Source organism: Sarcophilus harrisii, chromosome 3, assembly GCF_902635505.1.
Source record: "Sarcophilus harrisii chromosome 3, mSarHar1.11, whole genome shotgun sequence".
Lineage (NCBI taxonomy): Eukaryota > Metazoa > Chordata > Mammalia > Dasyuromorphia > Dasyuridae > Sarcophilus > Sarcophilus harrisii.
The window spans coordinates 143,489,687-143,500,640 of NC_045428.1; the positions used below are offsets into that span (position 1 = coordinate 143,489,687).

Below are 10,954 nucleotides of genomic sequence, written 5' to 3' on the forward strand. Positions count from 1 at the left end.
TGTCAGAGAAAGTAGAGTTTCCTTATTTATGGAGGTTTTCAAGTCAGTGAATATGAATTTATTAAGGTACTATAGGCTCAGGACTGAGGATACAAAGAGTTCCCATTCTAATGGGGGAGACAACATGTAAATGAATATGTCCTGCAAGTTACATAAAGGAGAAATGGATAGCAACCTGGGGTGGGCAACCTGGGGTGGGATAAGGAGAGTGGGTAGGTTAGACCAAGACCTCCTGGTTAAAATGAGAATTAAACTGAGTCTTGAAGGAACACAGGTACTCTAGGAGTCGGAGAGAAGAGGGAGAACATTTCAGGTATGGGGACAGTTAGTAAAAAGGCACAGAGTTGGGATAGGCAATTAAGAAACAGCAAGTGGGCCAGTGTAGCTAAATCATAGAGAAATTAGGTGTAAGACTGGAAAGGTAGGAAGGAGGCAGGTAATGTAGGATTTTTGAATATTAAACAAAGAACTTTATAATTGATCTTGGAAGTGATTTTTTTAAAGAGGGGGTAGAGATAAAGTGTTAGAGTTGTGCTTTAGGAAGATCAATTTGATAGCTGGGTGGAAGATGGACTGGAATGGGTGCAGATTTGAGGCAAGGAATAAAACCAAGCTATTGCAATAGTACAGGATGAAGTGATAAAATGCTATAAAGATGGTAGCAGTGTCATAAGATAGAAGGTGGTATCTGTGAGATGTTGCAGAAGTGACATTTATAGGACTTTGGCAAAATATAGAATATAGGTAAATAAGGGAAAAGATTCAGGGAGACACAGATTGTGAGCCAGGGTAAGTGGTTGGGGTGGTATATCTTCAACATTACAATAGAAAAATTACAAAAGAGGGAGGTAACTTTGCTGCCTTTATCAGACTATTTAAATCCTCGTATTTTCAGAGTTAACCAATAGCCACACTAAAGTCATTTATAAAGTAAGTTCCTATAGAAGACCTTAAGGATCTTGCCATAAGAAAATTAGCCTATTTTTTTTCTTTTTTGCTGAGGCAATTGGGGTTAAGTGACTTACCCAGGGTCACACAGCCAAGAAGTGTTAAGTGTTAAGTGTCTGAGGGCAGATTTGAACTTAAGTCTTCCTGACTTGAAGGTTGGTGCTCTATCCATTTTACCAACTAGCTGCCCCCTCCTTTTTTCTTAAAAATGTATTAAAGCACCCCAGCTATTGGGGCAGGAACTCACTACTTGACAACGCTATTGGAAAACTGAAAAGTAGTCTGATAGAAACTGAGCAAAGACCAACATCTCATACTGTATTTCAAGATAAACTTAAAATAGAAACCTGTTTTAGACATAAAGGATGACATCATAAGCAAATTTAATGGATCATGGAAAAAGTTTTCTGTTAGCTCTATGGGTAAGGAAATAGTACATGACCAAACAAGAGACAGAGATTCATAGATGGTAAAATGGTTGTTTTTGATTACATAAATTAATGCTGCTAAAATTAGAAGATAAGCAAGAAAAAGGGGGAAGGGAATGGAGGAAGCTTTGCAGTCAGTTTTTCTAATAAAGATTCCGTGTGTCAAATATATAGAAAACTGAGTCAAAATTGAAAAGAATAGCTGTGTCCAATTGATAGTCAAGGAATATGAAAAGATATTTTTCAAAGGCAAAAATCAAAGCTATTGATAACCATATGAGAAAAAAATTTTTAAATCACTAATAATAATTGGGAAATTAAAATAATTCTTAGATACCACCAATGTGAACTAATCAGACTGGCCAAGATGACAGAAAATGAAAATGATGAATACTGGAGAAGACATGGGCACATTAGTGCTCTGTTGGTACAGCTGTGAACTTGTTCAATCATTCTGAAAAAGTTTGGAATTATGCCCCAAGGCTATTTAATTGTGCATACTCTTTGGCCCAGCAACATTGCTTCTACTTCTATGTCACAGAGATCAAAGAAAAAAGGAAAAGCACCCATACGTACAAAAATATTCATAGCACCTCTTTTTGTGGTGGGAAAATTTTGAAAAATTTAGAATGCTCATTAGGCAATAGCTAAACAAATTATAAAATAAAAATATGATTTATTGATCTTGGGAAATAGGGAAATAGGTAAAGAGGCACAAGCCAAAAGAGTCAGAATCATGATGTCATTGACACAAGTCCAACATGGAGGCAGCTTTCCAGTAAAAGAATTGATTTGGTTTGGACAGGTTATTTGAAGACAGGGATTGTTTTTGCATTTTTGCATTTCTCTGTACTCTCTCAGTATTTAGCACAGAGTTTGGCACACAGTAAACAATAAATGCTTGTTGTGGATGAATTTGAGACAGATTAGATATGATTCTAAGTTTTTTCTCTTCCCTTGTTTTCTCTATTATTCAGAGAAATTCATATATTGAACTTAAATAACCCCTAAAAGAATCTTAAATAGCTCAACATTAAGCCAGTGTTATCACAAGACTTCTAAATTGCTCCTCCCTCCTAGTCAGGCTCTTTTCTCTAATTGGATTTTTCCCCCCATGTGTGTTTTTGCGTATGAATTCCTGATGATCAGAATGATCTTTCCTCTTATTTTCAATGAACAGCAAAGTTCCCCACCTAACTGTTGTGACTTCCCAAGGAGCAAAAAGGAAAGGTAAAGAATAAATGTTCCATGGTGTGTCAGACTGAAAGTTAAGAGCCCACATCCTGCCATTGATCCTCAAGTAGGCCTTCAGCAGGATGTAGCCTACAGGCTTTTCCTCCTCTGATTTCCCCAAACAGAAAATACTGTTCTTTGTCTAGACACTGCTTTGAAGGATTATGGTCATAACTATTCAGAAACTTATCTGAAACTAGATGAAAATGTCTTGTAGTCGCTTAAAATTCAATTTATGCAGATGTTTGTTCCTTGTTAGTTGCTAGGTTAGATGTAATGACCTATGAGACTTTCTAAAGTGCTTTAAATCAGACACAATTCTTTAAGCAAAATACTTAAGGTTTTTAAATTTTTTATAACACTGGGCTTTGGATTTTGGTGTTTGCAATGCATTTCTAGGTCTGACCAACAACTTGTCTTTTCCTCAGATGTGGGTTTGTTCCTTTGACAAACATAGGATGAGTTCTACAGGCAACCTACAAATTAGTTTTGCCCGGGCAGGATTGGGTTTTTCATTTCCTTTCTCTATTGTTTTTCAAAAAAAGGCAACTTTCATTCTAGTAGTATCAATCACCAAAAGGAATTTTTTGGTGGTGAGAAGAAAGATTTGTAATTTGGGGGTCAAAAGGCCCGCATTTGAGCACCAGATCCTCAGCTGTGTGATTTTAGATAAATTACTTTCTGAGCCTTCATGTAGATATTGAGGATATTCACCCAGGTAAACTTTAAGATCTTATCTTTAAGAATTTTAAGTTGTAAATGTCTATTAAGTTTATGATTTTTCCCAGTAATGCATAAAAGCAAAATCCTTTGAAATGCCAAAAATATTATTAATCATTAAACATTTTAAGTGATTACTATATTCTAAGCACTATGTCAATTTTGGGGATATGAAAAAAGTTATGTAATGCCAGAGAAACTGAGGCAAAATAGAGATTAGAGAGTTTTTAATATTTTATTTGAAAGAGAGATTTACTAGGACCAAATGGATCCATGGGTTGGTCCCAGGGCTGAATGAGACTATTGTCTCCAAGAAACCAGCAAAACAATTTGAGTTCTCAATGATATATATTGTCCTGCCTTGGTTTCCCTGAATTGTTCTGCCTCAGTTCCTAATTGTTCTGCAACACCACCCCTCCCTTCTAATCATGATGATCCAGATAAGGAGAAAGACCTTCTTTCTTAGACATCATGAACCCAGCCTTTCCCTACTTATCAGAATGCCTCCCCCAACCCAGTCAGAATCATATTGTTAGTTCCTGCTCTTAGCACTGTGACTCCACCCCTGCCTCTGTCTACCCCCTTATATCTGAGCCACATGTGTATATATATATACACATGTATATATATATATACAGCCTATATATATATATATATATATATATATATATATAGGCTGGGTTCATGATGTCTAAGAAAGAAGGTCTTTCTCCTTATCTGGATCATCATGATTAGAAGGGAGGGGTGGTGTTGCAGAACAATTAGGAACTGAGGCAGAACAATTCAGGGAAACCAAGGCAGGACAATTTAGGGAAACTGAGTCAGGACAATTAGGGAAACTGAGTCAGGACAATAAAAGAGAACTGTGGCACAACCGGAGAGATAGAAGTTAAAGAATGACTTTTTTTTTTTTTCGCTAGGGCCATCAGCAAAGACAACATTAGTAGGAAAATGCAATTTCCAGGCAGAATTATTATTCCCTAGCAGAGGGTTCCCATATGGAAGAGATGCCTTCTGGTCTCTGTAGTAGGCTATAGTAAGAGTTTCTGCCCTTTTGGGAGAGAGCTCCCTCCCCCCAATCCCTTCACATGCACAAACATACAGATTAAAAGAAATGTTCCTACTGCTGATAACAAGTAACCCCAGGATTACTCAAGTTGGGAGATGTTCCTTGCTATTTTCTTGTTGAAAGGAGGACCCCAACTGTCTTCCAATCCCTCACAGAGCCTTTCTTCCTTTCTCCCCAGAAATGATTGAGTGGAAATAATTACAGGGAGATCTTCCTAGTGCCTTGACAAGGATCACAAGGGGCCATCCAGACATAGTATGCTGGAGCAGAAAATGTACTAACTCTAGTCAAGGACTTGTGTGCAATTATGTTACTTACTCCTTATATATTAGGCAAGCCACATATCCTTTCTGGACTTCATTGATATGGTCTATAAAATTAGAAGATTGGAATAAATGATCTCTAATTTCCTTCTAGCTCTTAAATTATGAGCATTCTGTCATGGGCTTAGAAAGGACTGAGAATCTGTGGAGGATCTTCTGTCCTAGAAAGTAAATTCATAGAATCATGTTCTATTTTAAAGCTTATCAATCAATACCTACCATGAGTCAGGCACTGTGTAAGGCATTGGATGTACAAAAATAAAACTTAAGCAATCCCTACTCACAAATAGTTTAGTAGGCAATGAGTTGCCCATGATTGTCTTTATCTGTAAAGAGCCCCACATTTATAGAATGCATGAATCCTGATATTGCCTGTAGGTAGGGTAGACCTAATATGTTTTAGGGGACTGAGAAAGCCCTCCTAAAGTCAAAATTTCATTATTTCATCATCTCCACTACTATTTGTGTAGTGATTGCTTTTAAGAGGACAAAGTCTTTCATTCTAGGATTTAAGATGAGATTCAAAGTATAAATGCTCTGATTCTAAATTTTAGTGAAGTCCCAAATTAACTCAAATTTACACTGAAGTATATATACATGACTTTAATATTTTCATTCCAAAGGTATCTTTCACAGATTTCCTTCAGCTCCATGATGGCTGACAATTTTGACCAGAAAGAGAAAAGTGTTAGCATAAAAGTTAAATATTTGATTCCCTATGCTTAAGGAAGTATCATGGATATTTTTTGGGAAGCTATGGAAGCAATATTGCCCCCCTTATATGAACCATCAATGGAATATGTTGCCGTTAGGAACTTCTTGTATTAGAAAGTCATTGAAAGGAGCCTGGATGAACATATGTCAGGGATCTTGCAGAGGGGAATTTTTCTTTAGCTGAGTTGCATTAACTAGCATCTGCAATCCTAAATTGCAAGATTCTGTGATTCTTTGATTTTGTAAGTAGAAGCTTATAGTTCCAATCACCTGGCAGAGTTTCAAATGGAATTTGGAACTCTAGAATCTTCACTTTTTTTTAGCCTGTTAGAAACAATTCACTGATGAGAAACACATTCTATGATACAATAAAACCAAGAAACTAACATCAGCTAAACATTGGGTATCACCTCACCCAGGTAAGCTTTTTCATACTCTTTAGGACAACAATATGATGCAGCATATTAAAGGAGGCATGTCATAAATAGCTGAGAAGGGAGTGGAGAAAGACACTGGGGAAATATGTGACAAGAGAGAAGGTGTGGACTTGAAATAACCTACCAAAAAAATCTGGAACCATAGACATATGGAGAAGAGCCAGCATAAGCAACATGTATCTGAAACCTAGTGCCTGTCCTTCAGAGATTTCTGACTGGGTGAGACCATATAAAAATACTTCCTCCCACTCCTTTACAGAGATGAAGAATCCCTAAGTATGAAACATTACATACATGATCAGTCAATTAGCTGACAAGGTTCTCTGACAGATTGATGAATTTGGCTGAATTATTCTCCCTCTACAACGTTTCAGACAAGTGGTCATCTAAACTTTACTTGACTGCCTCCAGTCATGGGGAAATTATTACTACTTTTTTTTTAAACAAAAAAATCATAATCTTTTATTAAGAAAGTTTGGAGAGAGAATCAGCACTTTGTCCTTTCTTTGATGTAAGAAGGTCTTAGTCTTGGAGTCAGGAACTTAAGTACTTAATTTCTCTGGGCCTCAGTTTCTCACACTGTAAAATGGAAGTAAAATAGCAACTATCTTGGTTATATAAGTATTAAAGGAGATAATACATGCAGAATACTTTCCAATCTTTAAAGTACTCAATTAACATGCCCTAATGATATAAACTGTGCCCCCCTGATTCTTGGGGGGATTGACCTGGGCTAGATAAAGGGTGGTGATTAATTTTCTCCAGGCCAAGATCTCCAATTGAATTGTAGTTGGAGATCCATCCCCCATGGGAGTTTCCCCTAGGAGAGTGGTGCCCCAAACTTTGGGAGGGGTTGAGATTTTAGAGTTTCTCTAACCCAGGTCCATTTCCCCACCTCCCCCCCCCCCAAACATCAGGGAGACACAGTTTACATCACTATCATCATTAAACTCTCAAGTAAATTAAAGGTAGTCACATGTAGAGCATGAACTTACTGAATTTTAAGAGTGAGAAACTATTATTACTTGAGGCAGGGCATTTCCCTTTTGGATTGCTCTAGTTCTTTGGAAGCTTTCCTAATATCAAGCTTAAATTTACTTCTTTGTAATTTCCTAATTTTGTCTCCTAGTGCCCATCTAGCCTAATCTCTTTTACATATGACAATCCTACAGATGATTGAAGATAGTTATGATATCTCCAAATGACAGAAATACAAGGCCCTTCATCATCCTGATTGCCCTCTGGCCCCACTCTAGCTTAGTTTTTTTGGGCCATTGCTCCAAAAAGCATAAGAATAAAGACTTGTAAAGGAACAACCATCTGCTGATGATTCATAAAATATGTTTCTTCCTCATTTGTTAAACAAGGAGTTTCAGGCTTGGGGAAGAACATAAACACATAACTCCCTCACCCCCAAAATACATCAACAAACAAACAAAATAAAATTTCTTGGATGTCATTGGGAAATTCATGTTTAAGTTGAGTGATGTATTTGGTTAGTAAAGCTGGTTACTTTAAAAAGCATCTAGATGGTTCAGTATTTAGAATGATGGGGCTTGGAGTCAGGAAAATCAGAATTCAAATCTGACCTCAGATATTTACTAGCTATGTGATCATGAGCAAAACATTTAATTTCTGTTTGACTCAGTTCCCTCAACTGTAAAATGGGGATAATAATAATTTTGTGAGGGTCAAATGAGATACAGTTTGTAAAGCACTTAGCACATAGTCGATGCTTAATAAATGCTTGTTCTTTTCCATCCTACACTAACCCTACCACTTGATTCCATCTGCCATGTTGCCCTATTTCCACTTTCAATTCTATGTGTCTATAGAGAGATACAGCTTCTTGCTGAGAGAGCTGGATATAAACTTTTAAAATGTTATACCCATTGCTAGAGCTATGTAAAAAAATGGGCCATGAAACATAAGTGAGGAGGACGATACTTCTCCTTCTAGACTTGTTCTCATTTTCTAGCAGCATCCAAAACAGATGTATTTTTAAATCTTATTTATTGTATTTTATATACAATTTAGATTTCTTTCTTTCAATTTCTCCTTTTAGTCATTCCAAATAGTTTATCTCAAATGTTTATAACTTATGATATCATCTTGAGTCATCAATTAGCAAAAGAAGATGGGAATATTGTTTTTTCCCCATTGCCATTTTGTACCTAATTTAGTTTATATTATTTGTAACTGTGCAGTATGAGCTTTTAGTGAGAAGGGATTATGGGTATTTAAATTAAACTTTACACAATCCCTAGGATAACTTCATGTACACTAAAGTAGAGGAAGGAGACCTGAAGTAGAAACCCAAATAACCTGAATTTTACCCTAGTTCTATGATGGTAGAAACTGGTTGAAAAAAGTCTCACAAATTCAAGAGATGAATGGCATAATCCAGCTGCTTCTTCTGCAAAAATAAGGATAATGATACATATAATACCTCTCTCAATAGTTTTGTACCAAATGAAATAACATGTAAAGTACATTGTATACCTCAAATTCCTATTTGTCATTTTCTGCTTCCCTATATTTATATAATCAACATTTATATATACTTATGTACATATATATAATCTCTATATGATATATTATATATTGCTATAATATACTTGTATATATTAAATTTACCATAAAATTATATATTTTTTATTATATTATGTATCATTTCATATGATCTTCCCAACAATCTTGAAATATAGATAGATCAGTTATCATTTGCAGATAATAAAAACTTCATCTCAGAGAGATTAAGTGATTTTTCTCCATTTTGCAGATAATAAAACTGCAGATTTACCTCCATTTTGCAGGTAATAAAACTTCATCTCAGAGAGATTAAGTAATTTTTCCAAGTTTATATGGTTAGCAAGTCACAGAATCTGACTCTTTGGCTTTTGGTCTAAGACTCTTTCTATAGGAAAACCTACTATATAATGGCAAAAGAAAAAAATAGTCACATAACTAAGAACACAAACACAAATGACATAGGCAGCTCTCAGTTGGCATCATAGGGAATAGAGACCCTACTGGCTTTTCTTTTCTTTCTATTTTTGCCTTTAGATATAGAATTTGGGAAGAGAAGGATGTTAATAGCAATTACCTGTCATCCTGGGAGCTACTCAGGAGAGCTAAAATCCAAACAGGAGTTACAGGAGAGCAGAGATGGGACCCCATAGTGTGATAGGAAGATTCTGAGATTATCAGACCTAGTGAAAAGAATCTTCCACTGATGTCCCCATACCCCACCCTCCCTTGTTTTCACTTTTTCAGTCTTTTTCAGACTGGAGTACTCAGTGTACTGAAACTTTTGCTTTTTATTTTTGTTAAAGAAATTTTAATGATATCTTTTATTTTTATTCTCCCTAAATTTTTCTGTTTCCTTTCCCTCCCATTTTGAGAGCCATCTGTAATAACAACAAACAATTAAAAGGGGAAAAAAAGGGGGGAAATCGATAAAACCAATTAATACATTTTAAAAATTTGACATTATTTGCAGTAGTCCTAACTGAGAGAACCCACCTCTGCAAGGGAAAATATCTTTTCATAATTCTTTGGAGTCAAGCACAATCATGTCAATTTTGCAACATTCAATTACTGTTTTTTGTGCTTGTTATTCTTTACAATGTTTTGTTCAATCTGCATGTTGGTCTCCCTTGACTTTGCATATGAGGATATAAATGTTTCTCTTTTTCTCTTTTTATCAAATTATCAGGTTTTTTTATAGTGTAATATTATGGCATTATATTCATATATACAATTTATTTACAAATTGTTTTCCCATCATAGTTATAATGACTCACAGGTCTCACAATGCTTTAGTATACTTTCCCCAATCCTTTTACCATATTTTTAAAAAATCTTACTATTTTTGTCAATTTGCAGAGTCACTAGAGTTATTTGGATTTGCACGCTCTTATTATTATTTTGAACCTGTTTTCAAATCGTTGTTAACAATTTGCAATTTTTTTGAGTTTTTTTAAATAATATTTTATTTTTTCCCAACTACATGTAAAAAATGTTAACAATCATTCTTTTTGAAATTTTGAGTTCCAACTTCCCTTTTTCTTCTCCCTTCTCCCAAAGACAGTAAGCAATCTGTTAAAGGCTATATATGTATAATCATATATAGTATACATATTATATATATAATATAAAATATACTATATATTATGTAATATACATATTACATGTATAATCATGTAAAATATTTCATATTAGTCATTTTGTTCAGTTTGCAATTATTTTAAGAATTTTTTGTTCCTACATTTTGACCAGTTATCTATTATTGCAGGAATATGAATTAACATATTGATCTCACACCTGCTTTTTCAAGAGTTAAGTAAACTGAGTTGCCATCTACTGCCCTTATGATAAAGTCAGCCAGAAGAAAGCAGGAAATTTCCCAAAGGTAGAATGGGAATATGACAAGCCACAGATTTTATTTTTTATTTCAGTGACACTTAATTTATTATTCTCCAGCATACATTCAGAATCTGGTCAGCAAGCATTTCTTTGCTATTGCACCTCTGGAAACTGGAAACTTAAGAGAGAGGAGAGCTGCTTTAATACAAAAAATCTTTTGTGTGGGTCAAGGGGTCCTTAAAAAGAAATAGCAAAATTCTAAAGGAGAATTAATTAAGTAAAGTGACATTCTGTCTAACCTAGGATTACATATAGCAGGAGAGAAGATCATTAGAATTAGAAGAATTTTGAGTTCATCTAGCCCAGTCCCTTAATTTTGTAGTTGAGGAAAGATTGAGCGATTTGCCTAAGTGTCACACAGATAGAATCTGAACCCAAGTTCTTTTGCTCCAGATCTATAATTCTTTCCATTTTACCACATTGCCTTTAGGAATATCAACTGCTATGATTACTTCTTGTATATCGCCATATATACACATTCTATACCCATCTCACAGAGTAAGAAGTAAAGAAATCCTGTGTAGGAATTAACTCTACACTTGGTATATACCAAGATACTCTAAACTTGGTATGTACTGTTTTACTTTGAAACTTCAATACAAAAGTAACTATACTGGAAAATATCAAAACTTGTATGCTTCAGGGTGAAGAAAT

At 35.1% G+C, this 10,954-nt stretch overlaps 1 long non-coding RNA gene across 1 annotated transcript in view; it reads left to right on the plus strand.

Moving 5' to 3' along the window:
- The first annotated feature begins 5,781 nt into the window (after window positions 1–5,781).
- Window positions 5,782–10,954, plus strand: part of LOC116422271 — a 44,767-nt gene continuing 39,594 nt past the window's right edge. The window contains exon 1 of the long non-coding RNA XR_004232840.1: window positions 5,782–5,854. This is a non-coding gene — a long non-coding RNA (uncharacterized LOC116422271). The remainder of the gene's footprint in view (window positions 5,855–10,954) is intronic.